The sequence below is a fragment of the Delphinapterus leucas genome, chromosome 17, assembly GCF_059928025.1.
Source record: "Delphinapterus leucas isolate spDelLeu-1000000601 "Yukka" chromosome 17, BTC_Dleu_Yukka2, whole genome shotgun sequence".
NCBI lineage: Eukaryota > Metazoa > Chordata > Mammalia > Artiodactyla > Monodontidae > Delphinapterus > Delphinapterus leucas.
This window is the reverse complement of record NC_143145.1, coordinates 20,210,548-20,230,857: the sequence shown is the minus strand read 5'-3', so window position 1 is coordinate 20,230,857 and position 20,310 is coordinate 20,210,548. Positions and strand designations below refer to the sequence as shown.

Below are 20,310 nucleotides of genomic sequence, written 5' to 3'. Positions count from 1 at the left end.
AAGGGTCGGCTTATGACAGTATTTGTCATGTAAGAACTTTCTCGACCACCATGCCTTTCTCATCCTGTTCTCATTGGAAAAAAGGTTAGAAACCCCTAGCCAGCAAGGGAAGAAGTTGTATGTGACACTGGGCAGAGGAACGTGGCCTATTTCTTCAACACGTTCCACACTGGGAAAGAGAGGAGAACCATTAAAACTGGAATTTTAAGTCATAACTCAGCTATCAGACTCCTGGTAGAAGTTGTGGGCCCGGGAAAGATAGTTAAAAGTCACAGAGCAAATCCTGAAAGTTCTCATCACAAGAGAAAAAAATTGTAACTATGTGTGGTGATAGATGTTAACCAGACTTTGGTGATCATTTCACAATAGAGACATGTATTTATTCATGTTGTATACCTGAAACTAATGTAATCTTATATGTCAATTATATCTCAATAAAATAAAAACCACAGCATAATTTTCAAGGGGATCATAAATTAATATACTCATAAAGCTTATACCTAGAACATTTATTTATGTCCCAGTAGTACATATCATCCTTGGGCTATATCAACCTGACTTCCTCAATAATGGACCAATAGGAACTACTGGTTCAGTAGAAGTAGGAGTGAGTGAGGGGAAGCAATTGAGGGAAACCCTAAGGGTTTTAGTTTGGGTGATCAGAAGGGACTGATGTCCATAAACAAAATGCAGATGCAAGAGAAAAAAGCAGGTTTGGTGGTGGAGGCAATAGAGGAGTTCATGTTTGGTGTGCTGAGTTTGAGGTACCTCTGGGATATGGTGGTGAAACTTATCTTTGGACAGCTGGGGACTCAGAAATGAAGCTTAGAAGAAGCGGCTGGACTTGGAATCATCAGTGTACAGGGGCAGTTGATGTCTTAGGAGTAGATGTGGTTTCCCAAGAAGAACATTAGGAACATTATTTTCTGAGGAGCGATTAGCAGAGTAGTCAGTAAACGCACTTGCAAAGTAGGCAAGGAAAAGAAAAGGGTGATTTTCCTGAAGCTGAAGCAAGAGAGTGTCCCCTGAAGAAAAATGAGATCAACAGGGGCAAAATTCTACAGATTTCAGGGAAAAGAGATACTGAAAAGTATCTGTTAAACCTCAGAGGACTCCAGTGATCTTAGAGTTACCATCTTGTGAAAAGAAGTTGGGTGCGAAAGCCAGAAAACAGTGGACTGTGGAACAAATGAGACGTGAGAAAGTACAATCCGTATGGACTGTTCTAGAAATCTAGTTACGTAGGGAAGGAGGGCAAAAGTTTAAACACAGAAAGGGTCAGGGGAAGGTCCTTCCTTTTTTTTGTGCCAAAGTCTCCTTTGGCAGTCTGGTGAAGCCTATGGTCCTTCTCAAGAATGTTTTTAAATGCAAAAGGGAAAATATGTAAGATTACAAAATAATCAAGTTATATTAAAAACACATACCAAAAGTTCTTAAAATTTCATGATAGAAGTATACAGGTGTTTCTTTATCGATGCATTAAACGGTAGGATTTACTGGCAAGAATAATAACTACCATAATTTGAAAGTGGTGATGAGTGCAAATGATATTTCAAGGTATCTTCAACAAACTGTTATGTGATTAAAAACTACCTGTGATTCTAGTGACAAAGTCACAAGAACTGCTAAGAGTAGTGAGCTTTTGTACTTACAGTCATAGTAGAAAGAAATGTTACATTTCAGTAAAAATAAAATTAAGTGTAATTCGTATGTTGAATTCAGCATAAAATTAAGTGTAATTTTGATTGAAATATATTTCATATATAATATTTATTCCACATAAAAATAATATATATTATATATCTCCAACTTCATCAGCCCCGCTGAATTCTAGCCAAGGTTCCCTTGGAGGAGGGAGGGATCTAGAGACCTCAGGTTAAGAGCCTTTTACTAAGGGAAGAGAGGTACTTTTGTTTTAAAGGAGAAAATTTTTGTTTATGATAGAGTGGAAGGTTTTAAGTCTTGCTCTGGTGGTATGGCAGGATAATGCAGTGAAGTAGGGACAGGCTCTGGAACTAGACTCCTTGAGTTTAAATCCTGGCCCCCTGTTTATTAGCTGTGTGCCATTAGGCTAGTCATTTAACCATTTAACTTCTTTATACCTCAGTTTCCTTATCTGTAAAATGGGGATGATGAATAGTAACCCACCTCACAGGTTGTTGTGAGAGTTACGTAAGAACACTTTGGCCAGTATTACCTTGACCACCTTCCACTCACTCAGTATCCCTTGGCAAAAGGGACACCTTCAGTTCTCTGAACGTGTAACATTCTTCCTTGCTCAGAACCACTGCATATACTGGTCTTCTGTCTGGAAGGCTCTCCCCGCTGTTCTCAGCATGACCGACTCCTTATCCTTTGGGATTCAGTTTGCATGTCACCTCCTTAGAAATGCTTTTCCAGAAGCCATCTCTGAAATAGAACTCCCACCATTTCTCTGTCTCTCAGCATCCTTTGTCCCAATTTGTAACCGTTTTGGTTAGTTGTTGTCTATAATGAGCTCCATAATGGCTGGAGTTGTGTCTCTCTTGATCCTCTCTCTAGCCCCTGTCCCTACCACATAATGAGCTCTCCATAAATACTCATTAAATGAGCCATCAGACAGGGAGCAACTGAAGATACAAAGGAGATCCCCAGCTATATTCATGCTTGTGGGCTGTGCTTTAGTTTTCGATGTGGGTACGTATTTCTTTAGTCTGTTCTCAGTCTTGTCCTGGAGCTGGTGGATAGCCAGACATACTGCTTGCATTAAAGTGTTTATAAGGCAGTATTTAGTCTTTCTTCTAACACTAGGAAGATCCCATCTCTGGTCAAGGCTGAACCAAATTAAACAAGAGAAGAATACCAAATTAAATAAGAGAAGAATACCAAATTCTGCGCTGTGCTATGACAGTTCATGTTCACAAACTTGGCGCACAGGACAGCCATGGGCAATTCTTTCACCGAGCCGGTCTTTTGCTGTCACTCTAATTTTAGGCAATGTGAAGTGATGAAAGACATATTGATCTAGCATTGAGGAGCCAGATTGCTAGTTCTGTTAGTTCATGCTTAACTGGGTGATTTTAAGCCCATCAACCTCTTTGATCCTTCGTTTTTTCATCTAACAAATGGCAATTTAAAAATATCTGCTGTGGCACAGACTGTTAGCTATGCCCCCAAATCCATTCTTCCCTCTACTCTGAGTACAAGACTACATGACAATTCCAAACTACCCTTGAGGCTGGTGTGGTTATGTGATTAAGCTCTTGCCAACAGAATGTAAGCACAAGTGATATCTGTCATCTCTGTTTCTTGCTCAAGGCCCTTTACTTCCAGGTGGGAATGGGAAGGACTGGAGTGGTATCAAAAATGTTATCTCAAAGACAGCAGAACTGCTGCCAGCCTGGGCGCCTAAATGACTGTGTGGAACAGAAACACCTCCTGACTTGCAATCTTCAGCTAGGACTGTTAAATAAGAGAGAACTAAGCCACTGACTCTGGAATATATTTGTTACAGCAACTAGTGTTTCTCTAACACACGTCTTACCTACTTTATAGAACTGTGAAAGACAGTAGTTCTCACGTATAAGGAAGAGCTTAGGGAGGTAGAAAGTGCTATAAAAATCTGTCATCATCAATATTTTCTTCCAGCTTTTTTGAAATACAGATGACACACAGCATTGTGTAAGTTCAAGGTATACAACGTGATGATTTGATACATGTATATACTGCAAATCATTTTATTAATACCGAGAAAACAAGTGCATATTAGAGTGCCTGACCTATAGTAGATATTTAATGTTTACCTGTTGAACAAGTAAACGAACATCTTGCTGATAAAAAGCCTGAGATTAAAAAAAAAGGTCTATACAACACTAAAGCATGGGAAAGATATTTGTTTGCTCAGGGAAAACTTTTAATTGATTCACTTGAGCTCACACAAGTAAAGCAAAAACCTCCTGGATATGTACTTTTTTCAAGAAGATTGCTTTTCTTTTTAATGCTTGTTCCATCAAAAATAATTATAAGATATTAAAGGACATTTTGCAACAAGGAAAATATACCCTTATTCACACCACAGAAACACACTCTTTCATTTTTACCCATTGGCTTAGAACTTTTATCTACATGCATGTCAATTTTTCATAGTTGTAAATCTGTTTCTTCTTATTATTTTTAAAATAAATTTTAATTTGTACTTGGTAAGGAAAGCACAGGTTTGGTAATTCTCCAGAAGTGATTCCAACAAAGAACCACCTAATATTTCTAACAGTTCCAATTTAATTCTGCCAAGGGGTTCCATTATTATTAAAAAGCATAACAGGGAGAGGAGGTGATTTTCCTAAGAAAGTACACAGAGGTGTTAATTCTCACTACAATTAGGGTGATAAGGTTACAAATGTCACAATCTTTCTACTTCCTTTTAAAAGCTTATCTTGTGGGTCTTACAAAAATTAAATGAAGGTCAAATGAGTATATATGGATCTTATTTAAGGATAAAAATGAATTCAGTGATTAATTCCACAAATGTTTCTTGAGTGCCCACTATGTGTCAGGGAGAATGTGGACCATACTGACACAGTCTCTACCATTGAAAAGGTTAAAGTATGGATGAAAGACAAGAAGACACATTTCGGTGAGATCAGAGGAAGGGTGAGGCCATTTTCTGGAGGAAATGAGACCTGATGTTTGGCTGGAAGCTAGGCAGGCAAATGGGTAGAAGGAGGTCCAGGTTCGCTAGACACATGGACCATAATGAATGATGCTCACGAGACTGTAGGTTACTCTACCGTACTGAACGTTAATAGAGCACACTGAGGGTGAATGGATGAGAAGGGAGAAGTAGGCAGAGGTCAGATCATGAAGAGGACAAAAGCTTCGTCATAGCAGTGATGGTGTTTGTTCAGCACTGCCTAGGGCAGCACTTGGCACATACAAACATGCATACATTCCATCTGTATTTGTGCAATGAATTAAGCCACATTATGCTATGCAGTTGACCATTACTGGTCATAGTCATTGGACTCTGGTTGCAAAGGAAGAGAGGTACACCCAGGTGGGAAGGGACAGCTAGTCTCGAGAGAGAGAGAGGCTGCATCTATGACGGCCCTTATTGCCATGCTGGGTATGCCACAGGACCACTGCTCGCTTCTCAGTGCTGGGACACTGCTTCATTTTCGTTGGTCCTGAACTGCCTGATGCTAAACAGCAGGGGTCAGGCACACTGAACCCTAATCTGAGAAATGCCTCCTTATTTCACCTTCATTTCTCGATGGCAATGCGAATGCCACAACTGTAGCTTCTTAGGACATGCTTGTGAAGCAAATGTATAAATGCCATTTCCAACTCCTATTCTAGAAGCAGGGAATAAGGGTGGGTGGGAGAGAGATGGGGAAGTCACAGAAGAAAGAGGGAAGGTTGAGGAGAGAGACTGAAGACTTCTAATTGTTTCTTTTTTCTTTTTTAAAATATCCTCAAGGTTTTAATTAATTAATTTACTTATTTTTGGCTGCGCTGGGTCTTTGTTGCTGCCCGCGGGCTTTCTCTAGTTGCAGCGAGCGGGGGCTACTCTTCATTGCGGTGCGTGGGCTTCTCATTGCGGTGGCTTCTCTTTGTTGCGGAGCATGGGCTCTAGGCGCACGGGCTTCAGTAGTTGTGGCTCGCAGGCTCTAGAGCGCAGGCTCAGTAGTTGTGGCGCAAGGACTTAGATGCTCTGCGGCACGTGGAATCTTCTCAGACCGGGGATGGAACCCGTGTCCCCTGAATTGGCAGGCGGATTCTTAACCACCGTGCCACCAGGGAAGTCCCCTAATTGTTTCTTTATCCTTGATTCTAGTCTTTAGGTTTTGAAACTCCTCTTAGTTGAAACTGAGCATTAATGATGTAAATTAACCAGAAATCTTAGTCTCTAGGGAGATGAATGGATTAATAAACCAGATCTAGCAATACTGAATAATTTGGAGGCAAACACAGATTTGACGAGTGAGAGCCCAGCAGGGTGGCTGGCTTTGGAAACATTTTGCTCCTGCTCTGCTGGGCACGCTAAGAATGCATGGCGCTGGCTGACTCCATGGGGGTAGCGCATGGATTCAGCTGCCGAAGAGCGAGGTGAAATTAAAGAGAGAATGAAATGTGTGATCTGATTTAATCACATCTGCTGCTTCAATTTCTCAATAACAGCACCCTGCTCCACTGTGTCAAGTTGGAGAATGAAAAGCAATATATATATATATGAATATATATATGAATCATAGCTAGAAGACGGATTAACTCTCTAATGCCTGCCAATCCATTTCAGGCATCTAAAATGCAAATGACAACTGAGTTTTTCTTATAAAGAATTTGGGAGCAATTATTCCTGGACCTGGATCGGCATAAAATTACCATAAACTGAGGAGTAAGCAATGAAATGTCACCTCCTAAAAGAGACCAAAACCTCAGGGCCCAGGCTAGGGGATGGCTTGGGGAATATGTATTTCAATACCCAGGTCATCCTCTGCTTCTCTTCTGATGACTGAATGAACGCATGCTTCGTGTTGCTTCCGATTTCTAGTAGGAAGACAGCCACCAAGTACAAGACCCAGTTCAGCCTCTTTTAGGAATGCATGTTTGTGAGGAGTTTAAAAGTTACAAATCTGTACTGGAACTGGTATTTAGTGGAAATCATCCTCCCATCCCCAACCTGCCCTCTCACAAAGGAGCTGCTGCTTTAGGGCCTCTGGGCTCTATACCGAGTATCAGACACAATACACAATGTCATTCTGCAGGACCTGCATGCTTCCCTGGCTAGTCAGGTACTTTAAGGCAGCGAGGTCCTAAAGGTTAGTAAGGTGATTCAGCTAATGTAAGATAGTTATTGTGGTTAAATGCTCCATTTTTCTGGGGTGGGGAGATGCCTTCTACGTGATTCCATTTAGCAGCAGAAGATAAATGCTTAGGTCTAATTAGCTTACCACAGGCAGTTTTACATCCCATTTACAGTGAAGCAAATCAAAGATGAAAACAACTAGACAACAGCTATTTTGGTCCCTTCCATAGAGTAAGCAGGCAGTGGCGTGCAAACATGCACACGGGTGATCCCCAAAGATGCACAGCTAGTTCAGAGAAGATTCACTTCAAAAGACAGACTCAGTGAAGGGCATTTTGTAGGGAATACATGAACGGACAGTCCAGAATTCTAATGTAATCAATTTTTCAGAAGCATGGGCTTCCAATGTATTTTTTTAAAATGACCTCCTAAAAAATAATTTCTACTGCCAGGGATCTGAGTAACTGCAAGTTCTCCTCGTTCCTCTTTTGCTTCTGAAAACCCAGAGTGTGTTAGCCATCTTGGTAGCATTTATATCACAGTCTACTGTAATCCTCTGATCTCATCTCCTAAGACTGGAGGCCTCCCGAGGGCAGAAAGCCTGGCTTGCTCATCTTTGTCATCTATTTCCAAAGCATATGATGTAGCACCTCCACGGCACAGGTATGCAACAAACAGGTGTGAACTGCACCATTCACCACCCCAGGTAGCCTCACTCTGGAGAGCAGTCAGTTATTTCCCAGTTTATGGAAGAACAATGGGTAAATGCCACTGGAAGGAGGGAAAGGTTGGTGGGCAATCAAGTGAAGTTGTATTAAAATTAATTTTCTGATTTTAAAAAGATCTGCTGAATGGGCCCTTTACAGACCTTGAGTGAGAATTTACAAACACAAGATGTTGATTTAAAACAAAGTCCCATTCATTTTGCCACGTGGTACATTTCTTTAGCACCCTGAAGAGCTGAAGCAGTCTTGGGGATTCCTGGCCCTGACCTTTTGTTGTCTGATTGGCAAGGGTGGGCTGTGGTAGGAGTCCCTGGGCTGCTTCGAGATCCCGGCACCTCCTATTCCGAAGACGGATCTTCAACTGGAAAAGCTGTGAATGCCAGAGATGTCTTTTAAGGTGTGCCAGATCTATTTTCAATTTCCAATATGTAGAGTGAGAGTGATATATTTTTGTCCATTTAAAGAGCCTTATGGAAACTATATAGACTTACAAACAAGTCTATAATAATATAGGGGATAATTAGTATATGTTAATCATTCCCGATTATATTTTGGCTTAAAATAAGCTGGTTTGCTCTCTTTACTCTCTTTTTAGTAGACAAAGCAATGGATATGACGATGCCTCGCCTCTTCTTGAAACCTTGCGGAGACTTGTCCTTACTTTTAGAATAAAACCAAAATCCTGACCACGGCCCTGCGAAGTGTGTTGCTCTCCATCCTTGGCTACTGTCCACCTGCCTCACTAGGCCCTTCTGCTAATTTCTTCAGTTTACCAAGTTCTTCCCAGACTCTGGGCTCTTCCTACAGGCTGTACCTCTATTGTGTTGCTCTTCTCCCCGCTTCTTTGCTTGATTAACTTGTTTATCATTTGGGGTTCAGATGATTGGCCACTCCCTTACGAAATCCTTTCCCTGACCCTGTAGTCTCGGTTCCCCTTTGTACACTATCACACAGGCACTTCTTCACAACTGTCATTTCATAGTTATTTGTGCAATTCTTTCTTTAATGCCTACGTTCTGTCCTATATTTTAAGTGTCAGGGCAGCAGTGAAAAGGTACGCCTTGTTCATTGTTGTGTCCTACGCACCTGGTCCAGCACATAATAGGTGCTCAATAAATAATTATTGAATGGCAAAGTATCTTTCAACTAGAGCTGACTATAGACTTGAAGCACCAGGCATTGCAATGGAGTGACTGGGGGTGGACTCTGGACTCTGAAATCAGCTTCAGCAAGAGGGACAAGTCATTTCAACTCATCTGGAATCATAACGACATGAACGCTACCTCTGAAGAAAGTGAATACACGCAGTGCTGCTCGACAATGATGCTCCGCATTGTTCACAGTCGCACTGCTGTTAATATGACTCTGTGTATGGCTCTAGCCATTCTTCCTATTTCTGGGGAAAAGTCTCACATAAAAGCAAGCTTCTGACCTTCCTCCTTTCAGAAATCTAAAGAGAAGCAGGAGTAGGGAAAAGCCTAGCTTTAGTGCTGAAGCAGGTCACCTAATGAAGCCATTTACAAGCATCCAGAAACCTCAAACTGAGGGAAGACATACAAATCCTCATTCTGAGAGTGGAGCACAGTTGTCTGGGGACAAGTAAGGGGAAGGCATTTTGGGAAAGTCAAATAACATCACTAAATCAGGAGGCCTGGCTCCATGGGTGGGGCAGGGGAAGGAACAGGGCACCACATGGAGTCCCCTTCCCCACTGTGGACACAGGGCCCTCTAGGACCACAGCTGGGGGAAAGCGAGGACAGTTGAATGGTTACCCTTTGCTATTTTTTCTCTTACATGGCTTATTTTTACTTTTAATTTTTTAAAATTGTGAAGTGTCATTCGTAAAAAGAAGTTATGAAAATTGTTGTGATTAGATTTAACATATCATTGAATTAAAACTTTAGATGTATAATTATTTAAAACCACTGTCATTAAAAATTAGTATTACTATTAAAAATAACAGTAAAGCAAATACCAATGTATCAGCTACTGATCTTAGCAAGTAGAATGTCAGCAGTGCCTTCGAATGTCTGAAGGGCTTTTTCCTGATTCCATCCCCTCCCCTCCACCTGTGGGCATCACTATCTGGTACTTGCGTTGATTGTTAACTTGCTTTTTAAAAAAAACACCTCTACCACCTATGTATATCTCTAGTCTAAGTAACGTATTGCTTAGCGTTGCCTGTTTGGAAATGGATGTGAGTGGACCACACTGAAAGTCTTCCATTTGACTCTTACTCAACTTTGTTTCTGACATTTGTTCATACTGATGCATGTGGCTAATTCAGATTTACTTTCCACTGCACAAACATACCGCAATTTATTAACCATAACCGCAGATGGATTGTGGGCTTATTTCCAGTTTGGGGCTATTACTTGACTTTTTTGTGGACTTACTCTGACATCTAGGGGAGAGGTTCTGGAGGCAGGGCAGTCTGCTGGAAGTAGAGAGACTCATTTTTATGGGACAATGTGGAATATGCAGTGTGGGAAAATAATGCACATGGCCCAACCACACAGAACTCCTGTGAGGTGGGGATGTTCTCTGACCAAACTGTCACCGACGTGGTCATTCATTCAGAAATAGGACGAACATTCTGGAACTAGACAGGATACTGGTCCAACTCATGTAAATTCTGTCCAGCTCACAGGGGTAGACAATTCATGTGAAACACGAGGCGCAGCCCCATGAGGTACACAGAATTGTGGGCACAGTGAAGTGTACCCGAGATACGGAGAGATGGATCTTGATGCAACAGTCCCCAGGCTGAGTCTACATGCTGAGAGTCCTCAGCATGTAGGAAATGCTGAGGAAGGCGAAGCTCTCCTGCTGTGTCTACTCAAGAAATTGGCTACTCTCCATCCTCCTGAGGCTACTGAATGACAAAACTTATTATGTAAATGCATATCACGCAGCCCTCAAATTAAGAGTGCCTGGGGATGCAGAGAAGTCACCCAAGACACCAATGAAGAGTAAGTTATCAAATAGGCTCCCAACAAGGAATTAAAAGAAAAGGTTCGGGCTTCCCTGGTGGTGCAGTGATTGAGGGTCCGCCTGCCGATGCAGGGGACACGGGTTCGTGCCCCGGTCTGGGAAGATCCCACATGCTGCGGAGCGGCTGGGCCCGTGAGCCATGGCCGCTGGGCCTGCGTGTCTGGAGCCCGTGCTCCGCAACGGGAGAGGCCGCAACAGTGAGAGGCCCGGGTACCGCAAAAAAAAAAAAAAAAAAAAGAAGAGGTTCTACACCACAGACTATAAATATAAACCCAAGGAAATAAACATATGAGAAAATAGTAGACTTTGGAAAAATTTGCCATAAGAGAAAGACAAAAGTTTAAGAGAGTAACTACTTTGTATTCTCACGGTAATGACTCAAAATACAAACTTGCTAAAAAGAGAGGTCATGAGGCAACAAACAGAAATGAAAAGGGATTTTATGAAAAGAATACAAGGAAGCAAATAATTCCATTGCAGAATTTCAAACTGCTAAAAAGCAGTGAAGACGAGAATTGTTCCTGAATTAAATGGAATTAGGCTAGTGAAATAGGACAGTGGTTCCAAACCTAGACGATCACAGAAATATGGTCGTGGTGGGGGAAGCGGATACTTAAAATATATATTCCTAGGGTTAAATATAGGAGATCTTGATTCAGTGGGCCTTGGGTGAAGCTAAGAAATCTGTACTTCTAAAATTCCCTGAAGTGATTCAGAAAATCAATCTGCTTTGGAAACTATTAAGGTGAGTGCAAACTTGAGATACTCACCCAGAATTCAGAGAAAGAAAAAAAGCAAGTGAAAATGACTAAAGAGAAAAAGATGGACTGGAATCATGGACACAGTATATGTAGCATATGCATAATGGGAGTAAATGAGGAAGGAATCGGAACCATTGCAAGAGACCCAATTTCAAAAATGTAAATTGCCCTAAACAGAGTGAAAAATACAGTCTACAGAATGGGAAAAAATATTTGTAAACCATGTATCTGATACGGGTTAACAGCCAAAACATAAAGAACTCATACAACTCAGTAAGAGAAAAAGCAAATAACCCAAGTTAAAAATGGGCCAGGGATCTGAAAAGACATTTCTCCAAGGAAGACATATGAAAGGCTAAAAGGTACATGGGAAGCTGCTCAGCATCACTAGTCATTAGGGAAACGCAAATGAAAACCACAATGAGATACCACCTCACACCTGTTAGAACGGCCACCATCAAAAAGACAAGAGAGAACAAATATTGGTGTGGATATGAAGAAAAGGGAATCCTTGTAAATAATGGCGGGGGGGGCTGTAAATTGAGACAGTTGCTATGTGGAAAACAGTATAAAGGATCCTCAAAAAATTAAAAATAAAACTACCATATGATTCCAGCAATTCCACTTCTGGGAAAATACTCAAAGGTAACAAAAACACTAACTAGAAAAGATGTCTACACCTCCATGTTCATAGTAGCATCATTTACAAAAGCCAAGACATGGAAATGACCTAAGTATCCATCGATGGATGAAGGGATAAAGAAGTTGTGGTACATATAAACAATGGAATATTATTCAGGCATAAAAAGCGAGGAAATCCTAACATTTGCAATAACAGAGATGGATCTTGAAGACATTATGCGAAGTGAAATAGTCATACAGAGAAAGACAAATACTCTATGATCCTACTTATATGTAGAATCAACCCCCCCCCCAAAAAAACAGAGAAAGAGATCAGAATTGTGGTCACCAGAGGCAGAGGGGGGAAAGGGGGCGGGGAATTGGAGGAAGGTGGTCAAAAGGTACAAACTTGCACTTATAAGATAAATAAGTACTAGGGATGCCATGTACAACACAATGATTATAGCTAACACTGCTGTGTGATATACAGGAAAGTTAAGAGAGTAAATCCTAAGCATTCTCACCACAAGGAGAAATTTTTTCTTCTTTTCTTCTTTCTTTTTATTGTATCTATATGAGAAGGGGGATGTTTGCTGAACCAATTGTGAAAATCATTTACAATGTATGTACATCAAACCATCATGCTGTATGCCTTAAACTTATATAGTGATGTATGTCAATTATCTCTCAATAAAACTAAAAAACGATAAGCTAGAAAAAGGATAATAAAATGGATAAATGCAAACCAAAAAAATGGATACTGAAGAAAAATCTCTCTGAAATGAGAGAAAAAAAATCACTAAAGTTTTACTGTGGACTTTGTGAAAAATGATAAATATTTAGATCCACTGAATATCAAGTCTAAAGAAAGAAACCTTCCCAAATCCAGGAAAAAGAAATAGATACTGTATAAAAGAAAAAAATATATCAGTCTAATTTGTCTATGTGGTTTTCAGGGAGAATGGTTATGCTATGCTTCCCAAATTCTATCATCAGTAATAAATGAAGACAAGGAGAAGACATTTTCAGCTGGGAAAGGGCTTTAGAATGCTGATGTGCTCTGTACGGTAACTGAGATGAATCAACAATATGGGCATTGAGGAATGCAAACATTGTTAAATAGCGTTGTTTCTAAGGAGAATGTAAACGCTATCTCATTCTTGAAACCAGAGGTCCGATTATGTGACAATCAACAATTTAACTATTGCAGGGACTTCCCTGGTGGTGCAGTAGTTAAGAATCTGCCTGCCAATGCAGGGGACACAGGTTCGAGCCCTGGTCCGGGAAGATCCCACATGCCGCGGAGCAACTAAGCCCGTGCGCCACAACTAGTGAGCCCACGCGCGTAGAGCCCGTGCTCCGCAACAAGAGAAGCCACCGCAATGAGAAGCCCGTGCACTGCAACAAAGAGTAGCCCCAGCTCGCCGCAACTAGAGAAAACCCGCGCGCAGCAACGAAGACCCAATGCAGCCAAAAATAAAAACAAAACCAAAAAAAAAAACCCAATTTAACTATTGCAGACTGAGACAAAAATCTAAAGTAGAATAACAAAAACTGGGGGGAAGGGGTGGTGTGTGTCCGGAGCTGAAGGAAGGAAAGCGTGGGCACTTTTCATCTGTACGTGGGGTGAGTCAGTAGATATTGTTTCATTCTTGACATTAATAATTTGAGAAACAGAGGTTTAGAACATAGGTTTTAAACATGTGTCAATATTATTTAAAAATTTGATAGTAATGATCAGAAGAACTTTAAACAAGTACCATACCTTCCAAATTCCTGGAGTAGGATGCAGAGGGGGGAAGGAATCAACGATAAACTCATAACGTAGAGCAAAACTAGGCACATCCATTTAAAAAAGGAAAAAAGGAGGAACAAAAGGGACCCCCAAAATTGAAGTCAGATGGAAGTTAAGAGAACAGAACAAAATAATCGACTTTTATAATCATACATATTTATGAAAGTCTGAAAGTATATGCGCCAAAAGGTTAACATGGTGCATGGTGTTTTTAGAGTAACTTTAACTTTAAAATTTTTGACTAAATTAAAAAAAAATTTTCTGGCAGCAATTACATCTATGTGATTAAAAATAAAACATACACTGAAAATTCCTCTTCATTCATCTGAATGAACGCTGATCACGGAGGCCCTCATTAACACTAGAAATGACCAGTTTAGCTGCCATGGCTGAGATTGGCATTTGCTGTGATTGTGTGACTTGCTTCACTAATCTGACTCATTTCCCCAAACAGGATGCACAGGTGGTGTGTTCATTTATTTAGTCACAACACTAATTATTCTTTACCATCGTGCTCTTCCCTGGTTTTCTCAACATAACCACTGCAACGGTAGGAAAGCACCCTTGGGTGGTGCTTGTGTGCGCGTGCAGAAGGTGTGGGACCTTGGCTCCTCAGCTGTGGGTCACTGGTGACCGTTCAGGCCCTTCGCACCATACACTTTTATCTGCCCTCCAGCTTCAGCTCTCGTAATTGCCCCACCACAGACCTCAAATTCCAGCCACACAGAGCAAGTCATTTCTTGAATCCTGCTGCCATGCCTGGACTGCTTTGCCACATTAGGGGAAAATGAAGGGCCACTCCTAAGGGTCCACGGCCCCTCTGCCTATCCCCTTGTTTACCTCGTGTACTGTGACTGCTTTAGAGTCATGTGCTGAGGAAATGTCTGTCTCACCACGTGGATGCCTGCTGCCAGGGAAGTGTGGTGTTTGCCTTCCGCATTAGCACGGTGCCTAAAAAGTAGAAAGTGCTCAACAGACACTGCTGCATGGAGAGCTTCTCTGAGCTGCTTCCCTTCAGCCCCCAGCCCCCTCTTCCCCTGCTCACACCTGTCTTCTCTGTGGGAGAGATCCTGAAACCCAGTCCCCCTAAAACTGAGTGCCCTCCGTCTGAAACTTTATTCCTTTTCTTGTCCTGCCCCTGTTCCCCTCAGGACTGAGGAGCATTAAAGAAAAGGGGGACTGAAACCGAGCAGGACCCTGTTGGGGGCTTCCTGGGTACAAGCCCCTCCATTTCCCACGCTTCTGGTTTGGCATTCTCTTGAGTTCCAAAGAACAGACTCAAGCGGTTAATGATCAGAACAACAGAATCACAGGCCTCCTGGTTCCTCCTGAAGGGATAAAGATAACAATCCGATGCATATCTCTGAGTTGTTCTACAAAAACTAAGACACCCACCCCTCAGCCAGGTGGAGGATGGTGACCACATGCTGACCACGAGCACAAAGACTCCAGGCTGGTTGGAATGACCAACATTCCTGAAACATCACCCTGTTAGCTCACCACCAACCAATCAGAAAAACGTCCAGGGGCAGCGGGCCTCTCACTGTTGTGGCCTCTCCCGCTGCGGAGCACAGGCTCCGGACGCGCAGGCTCAGCGGCCATGGCTCACGGGCCCAGCCGCTCCGCAGCATGTGGGATCCTCCCGGACCGGGGCACGAACCCGTGTCCCCTGCATCGGCAGGCGGACTCTCAACCACTGCGCCACCAGGGAAGCCCACCTAATGTTGCCTTTAAAAACCCTTGTCTGAAAGCCAGTGGGACTTTGGGTCTTTTGAGCATTAACTGCCCGATCTCCTTGTGTGGTAAATACATGCTGTACCTTCCTTCACCATAACCCAGAGTCGGGAGACTGGTGGATGAAGCCGAGTCCGGTTAGGTAACAATTTTAGGGTCTAAGAGGCAGCGTCCGGCAAACCTTGTTCTCTGAGCTTCTGAGCTCCACAGGGCCACTCTCTCCTGGAGGAGCACAGATGAGATTTTTATGCAACAAAATAAGCTGGCAAGAGTTCAACGGCACGGCTGCTGTGCTCTGTGGCCGGCTCCACCCTCATTGAAGAGCTTAGCTACTTTGTACTTCCTTCTCCTCCACCTCCTACCCAAAGTCCCACCACTCTCCGGAAGGAAGCTGGCACCAGGCTTGTTCAGTGTTCTGTATCATGATCCCAATTGGGTCTCCACTGAAAGAGAGGGGATGTTCGCAAAGACCTGATGCTGAATATTCCCAAGTTGACGAAGTTCCTCACCCGGCCCTATCTTTTACAATATGATCAAGCAATAATCCTTTTGTTTTACAAATTTACAAACAAAGGACACAAAAGAGTGGCTTATTTTCAGGCTGGGTCAGGAGAGTATTGAATACAGTAGGACCTCACTTACAAAGTGTTAGAGTCACTAGGAGCCCAAGAGACCCTCTGAAGAACTGGGGTTTATGCATTTCGCCTTCCTCCCACCTCCTCTCTGATCACTGGTCCCCTCAATCTCCACGAGGTCACCTCTACTCCAGTCACAGTGCACTCAGCGTGCAAATAGCCCATCACTGCGCGTCTTGTATGTGTGTGTCCCATCCCTTCATGACCACCCCGCAGAACAACAGTCACCTTTCTAGATGTTGCCCAAATGCCAACTGTTCGGCAAAGCACTCTTGAATGACTTTGCCCACAGTTAGACATATAAACACAGTACTGGGGCAGCTCTTAGTATTACGTCATTGCATGAGAAGTTATCTGTTTGTACATCTTCATTTATGTTTTTATTCAACTAGATATTGGGTAAGTGGCACGAGTGGGTGAGCTCTTTGAGGATGGAGCCTGTGTCTGTCATCCCTGGGACCTTAGATCTCAGCTCCGCACCTGCATAAGTTATGCGCACAGTAACTCTTTGGTGCATACAAAATGATGGCAAGATAAAGCCCAGCTCTTTGATATTCAGGAATGACTATGCTCATTTCACAACAGAGAGGTGCCCGCCTTTGTGTCTAAGATAGGTAAGGAAGATATCACAGTTTCTTTATTTTTTTTAATAGATGGCTCTTACTATCAGGAAGTTCTTCTCATATCTAATCTGAATCACACGTCCCATAATTCAAGCTTCCCCTTGATCCTCCCTTGCTTTGAAAATGACAAAATGTTGCTCTTCAACACTATTCTGATATTTGAAAATTATTCTAAAATTTTCTCAGCTACTTCCAACTAACAAAAAAATGTGGTGTTGAGAATCTCAATTAACTTTATTCCTATGGAGGCCAGTTTCAAGGCTATATATCTTTTACAGTTATTTTCTCCTGGGGACTGTTGAAGGCCTTTGCATCACATGCCACAGTTGTAGGGCCAGAAGCTTCCTAGGCCTGGTAAAGGCACAGCCTTGGCTAGAGGAAGAGAGACTTCCTGGATCTAAGAAGAGTGTACATTCCCCCCATTCACTGTCTCAAAGACCCTTTACCTATCGTGTGACACTTTTTTTTTTCTTTTTAAGTTTTTATTGAATTTGTTACAATATTGCTTCTGTTTAATGTTTTGGTGTTTTGGCCCCGAGGCATGTGGGATCTTAGCTCCCTGACCAGGGATCGAACCCACACCCCCTGCGTTGGAAGGCGAAGTCTTAACCACGAGGGAAGTCCCTTGTGTGACATTCTTGATGTGGCTCAGCTACAGCCTCTGTGGCTGTCTCGTCCACCTGCATCCAGGCTTTCCCTCCCCTTCCATTTGCGCACGTGACTCTCTACTGTGACACATTTCCATACTCTCCTAATACCCAGGGGTTTGAGGTTGGTTTTCCAAGGAATTGTCTTTCGGCAATATCTGAGGGGCTGGCCACAAATTACTTTGTCCTTGGTCCCAAATATAACGTCAAATAGTACCTGGCAAAAGATTTTCAGGAACTACGAACTGTCCCACAACTTAGCGTATTAGGGGCTGAAATGCGTCTCCCCCAGATTCACATATCGAAGTCGTAATCCTCGTCAAGTCAGAGTGTGAGGCCTGATTTGGTGGCATCGATGGAATGATGTAAGACGAGGTCAGATTGGAGTAGCATGGTCCCCTTATCCAGTACGACTGGTGTCCTTATAAAAGGGGAAGACTGGGCAGAGAGAGAAAGGCATGTGAAGACTGGAGTTATCCTGCCATACAAGAAACTACGAGAAGGTAAGAGAGAAGCCTAGAACAGGCCCTTCCCTAATGCCTGCATGTGGTGATTTCTGCTGTTCTAAGCTATCCAGTTTTGGGTACTTTGTTACTGCAGCCCTAGTAAACGAACACAAAATGCGATACACTACCTGATTTCTTAGTTTATCTGGCTGTTCTGAAGGGGGCAAGCACGTTTCCCTTGAAAGTTTGTGTCAAGTCTTCAAGTTACGTCACACTAACTACTCCCCTAGGGAATGATTAGACATTTGACATTGTCCTCTGCAGTGAGGCAGAGGACATTAAGAATGCAGCAGCATGAGAGATTACTGCAAGCACCTCTATGCCAATAAAATGGACAACCTGGAAGAAACGGACACATTCTTAGAAAAGCAAAACTTTCCAAGACTGAACCAGGAAGAAACAGAAAATATAAACAGACCAACCACAAGCACTGAAATTGATACTGTGATTAAAAATCTTCCAACAAACAAAAGCCCAGGACCAGATGACTTCACAGGTGAATTCTATCAAACATTTAGAGAAGAGCTATCACCTATCCTTCTCAAACTCTTCCGAAATATAGCAGAGGGAGGAACACTCCCAAACTCATTCTACGAGGCCACCATCACCCTGATACCAAAACCAGACAAAGACGTCACAAAAAAAGAAAACTACAGGCCAGTATCACTGATGAACATAGATGCAAAATTCCTCAACAAAATGCTAGCAAACAGAATCCAACAGCACATTAAAAGGATCATACACCATGATCAAGCGGGGTTTATCCCAGGAATGCAAGGATTCTTCAATATATGCAAATCAATCAATGTGATACACCATATTAACAAATTGAGGGAGAAAAACCATATGATCATCTCAATAGATGCAGAAAAAGCTTTTGACAAAATTCAACACCGATTTATGATAAAAATCCTCCAGATGGTAGGCATAGAGGGAACTTACCTCAACATAATAAAGGCCATATATGACAAACCCACAGCCAACATCATTCTCAATGGTGAAAAACTGAAAGCATTTCCACTAAGATCAGGAACAAGACAAGGATGCCCACTCTCACCATTATTATTCAACTTAGTTTTGGAATTTTTAGCCACAGAAATCAGAGAAGAAAAAGAAATAAAAGGAATCCAAATCAGAAAAGAAGAAGTAGAACTGTCACTGTTTCCAGATGACAAGATACTATACATAAAGAATCCTAAAGATGCTACCAGAAAACTACTAGAGCTAATCAATGAATTTGGTAAACTTGCAGGATACAAAACTAATGCGCAGAAATCTCTTGCATTCCTGTACACTAATGATGAAAAATCTGAAAGAGAAATTAAGGAAACACTCCCATTTACCATTGCAACAAAAGGAATAAAATATCTAGGAATAAACCTACCTAAGGAGACAAGAGACCTGTATGCAGAAAACTATAAGACACTGATGAAAGAAGATAAAGACGATACAAACAGATGGAGAGATATACCATGTTCTTGGACTGGAAGAATCAACATTGTGAAAATGACTATAGTACCCAAAGCAACCTACAGATTCAGTGCAATCCCCACCATACTACCAATGGCATTTTTCACAGAACTAGAATAAAAAAGTTCACAATTTGTATGGATTTTCCTTCTGGGGAAAGTAATTAAGCATCAGGATAAGTTAGCAAAGAAAGCTGGCTACCATCATTTTCTTGAAGGCTTAACAACGGACACACAATTATCTTGTATGGGCAGGTTGTGCATCATTTTTTCCTGAAGTCATGAGCGTGGGCAATACAATCTTTCAAAGTTCTTTTTGGGTCTATTATGTTTATGGTCATAGCACAGTCTTCATGAATGGAAGAAGAAGGAACCTTACGCTTCAGGAATTTTATCCATGTAGTCCTCATTTGAGAGTTCGGCTCTCTGGACTAAGGGACAAGACTATGCAACCAAGCGGGTCCCTAGTAATTGCTGGCTTGGGACCAGTAATCCATGTCACATGCCAGTTCTGCTTTTACACACCAGTGTCTCTTCCATGCTTTGAGTCCCAAGGTATTGAGTGATTTCAGACCCTGTTAAGGCAGGGAGACCAAGCATGCTATCTTGACATGCTTTCTTTAACCTTATTTCACCTTCTAGTCACCTCCTGAAGATTAAGCGATAAAACTTTTTATTCACTTAAGAACACACTGCCCATCTAAAGACAGGAAGCGTGGGCCATGAGATTCTAGATTTAAATGAAATCACCAGGGATAGTGGATAACACCAGAAACACTCCTCACAGTTAAGAGCAGTGCAAAACTAATTTACAGATTATAGGGAGGTGGCAAAACTTAAAAGAATAGAAACAAAACTAGCAAGAAGGCTCTGCTTTCAGGAATATGTATGAAGTTCTTCCCCCTTTGAAAGTGGAAATCTTCAGCCAGAATTGGATGAGGTGCATAGGCAGTGATTAGTAATGACAAGCTAATCACCACTTACTAGCAACAGTTTCTGGAGCGGCTATTTAATTT

The 20,310-nt window shown here is 42.0% G+C and overlaps 1 protein-coding gene and 1 pseudogene across 1 annotated transcript in view; both read right to left on the bottom strand.

The window, feature by feature from the left end:
- SAMD12 (sterile alpha motif domain containing 12) overlaps positions 1-20,310 on the bottom strand; it is a 412,832-nt gene that overhangs the window by 120,162 nt on the left and 272,360 nt on the right. The window lies entirely within an intron of this gene.
- The window catches only part of LOC111165209 (zinc finger C2HC domain-containing protein 1A-like), a 50,437-nt pseudogene that overhangs the window by 29,208 nt on the left and 919 nt on the right, over positions 1-20,310 (bottom strand).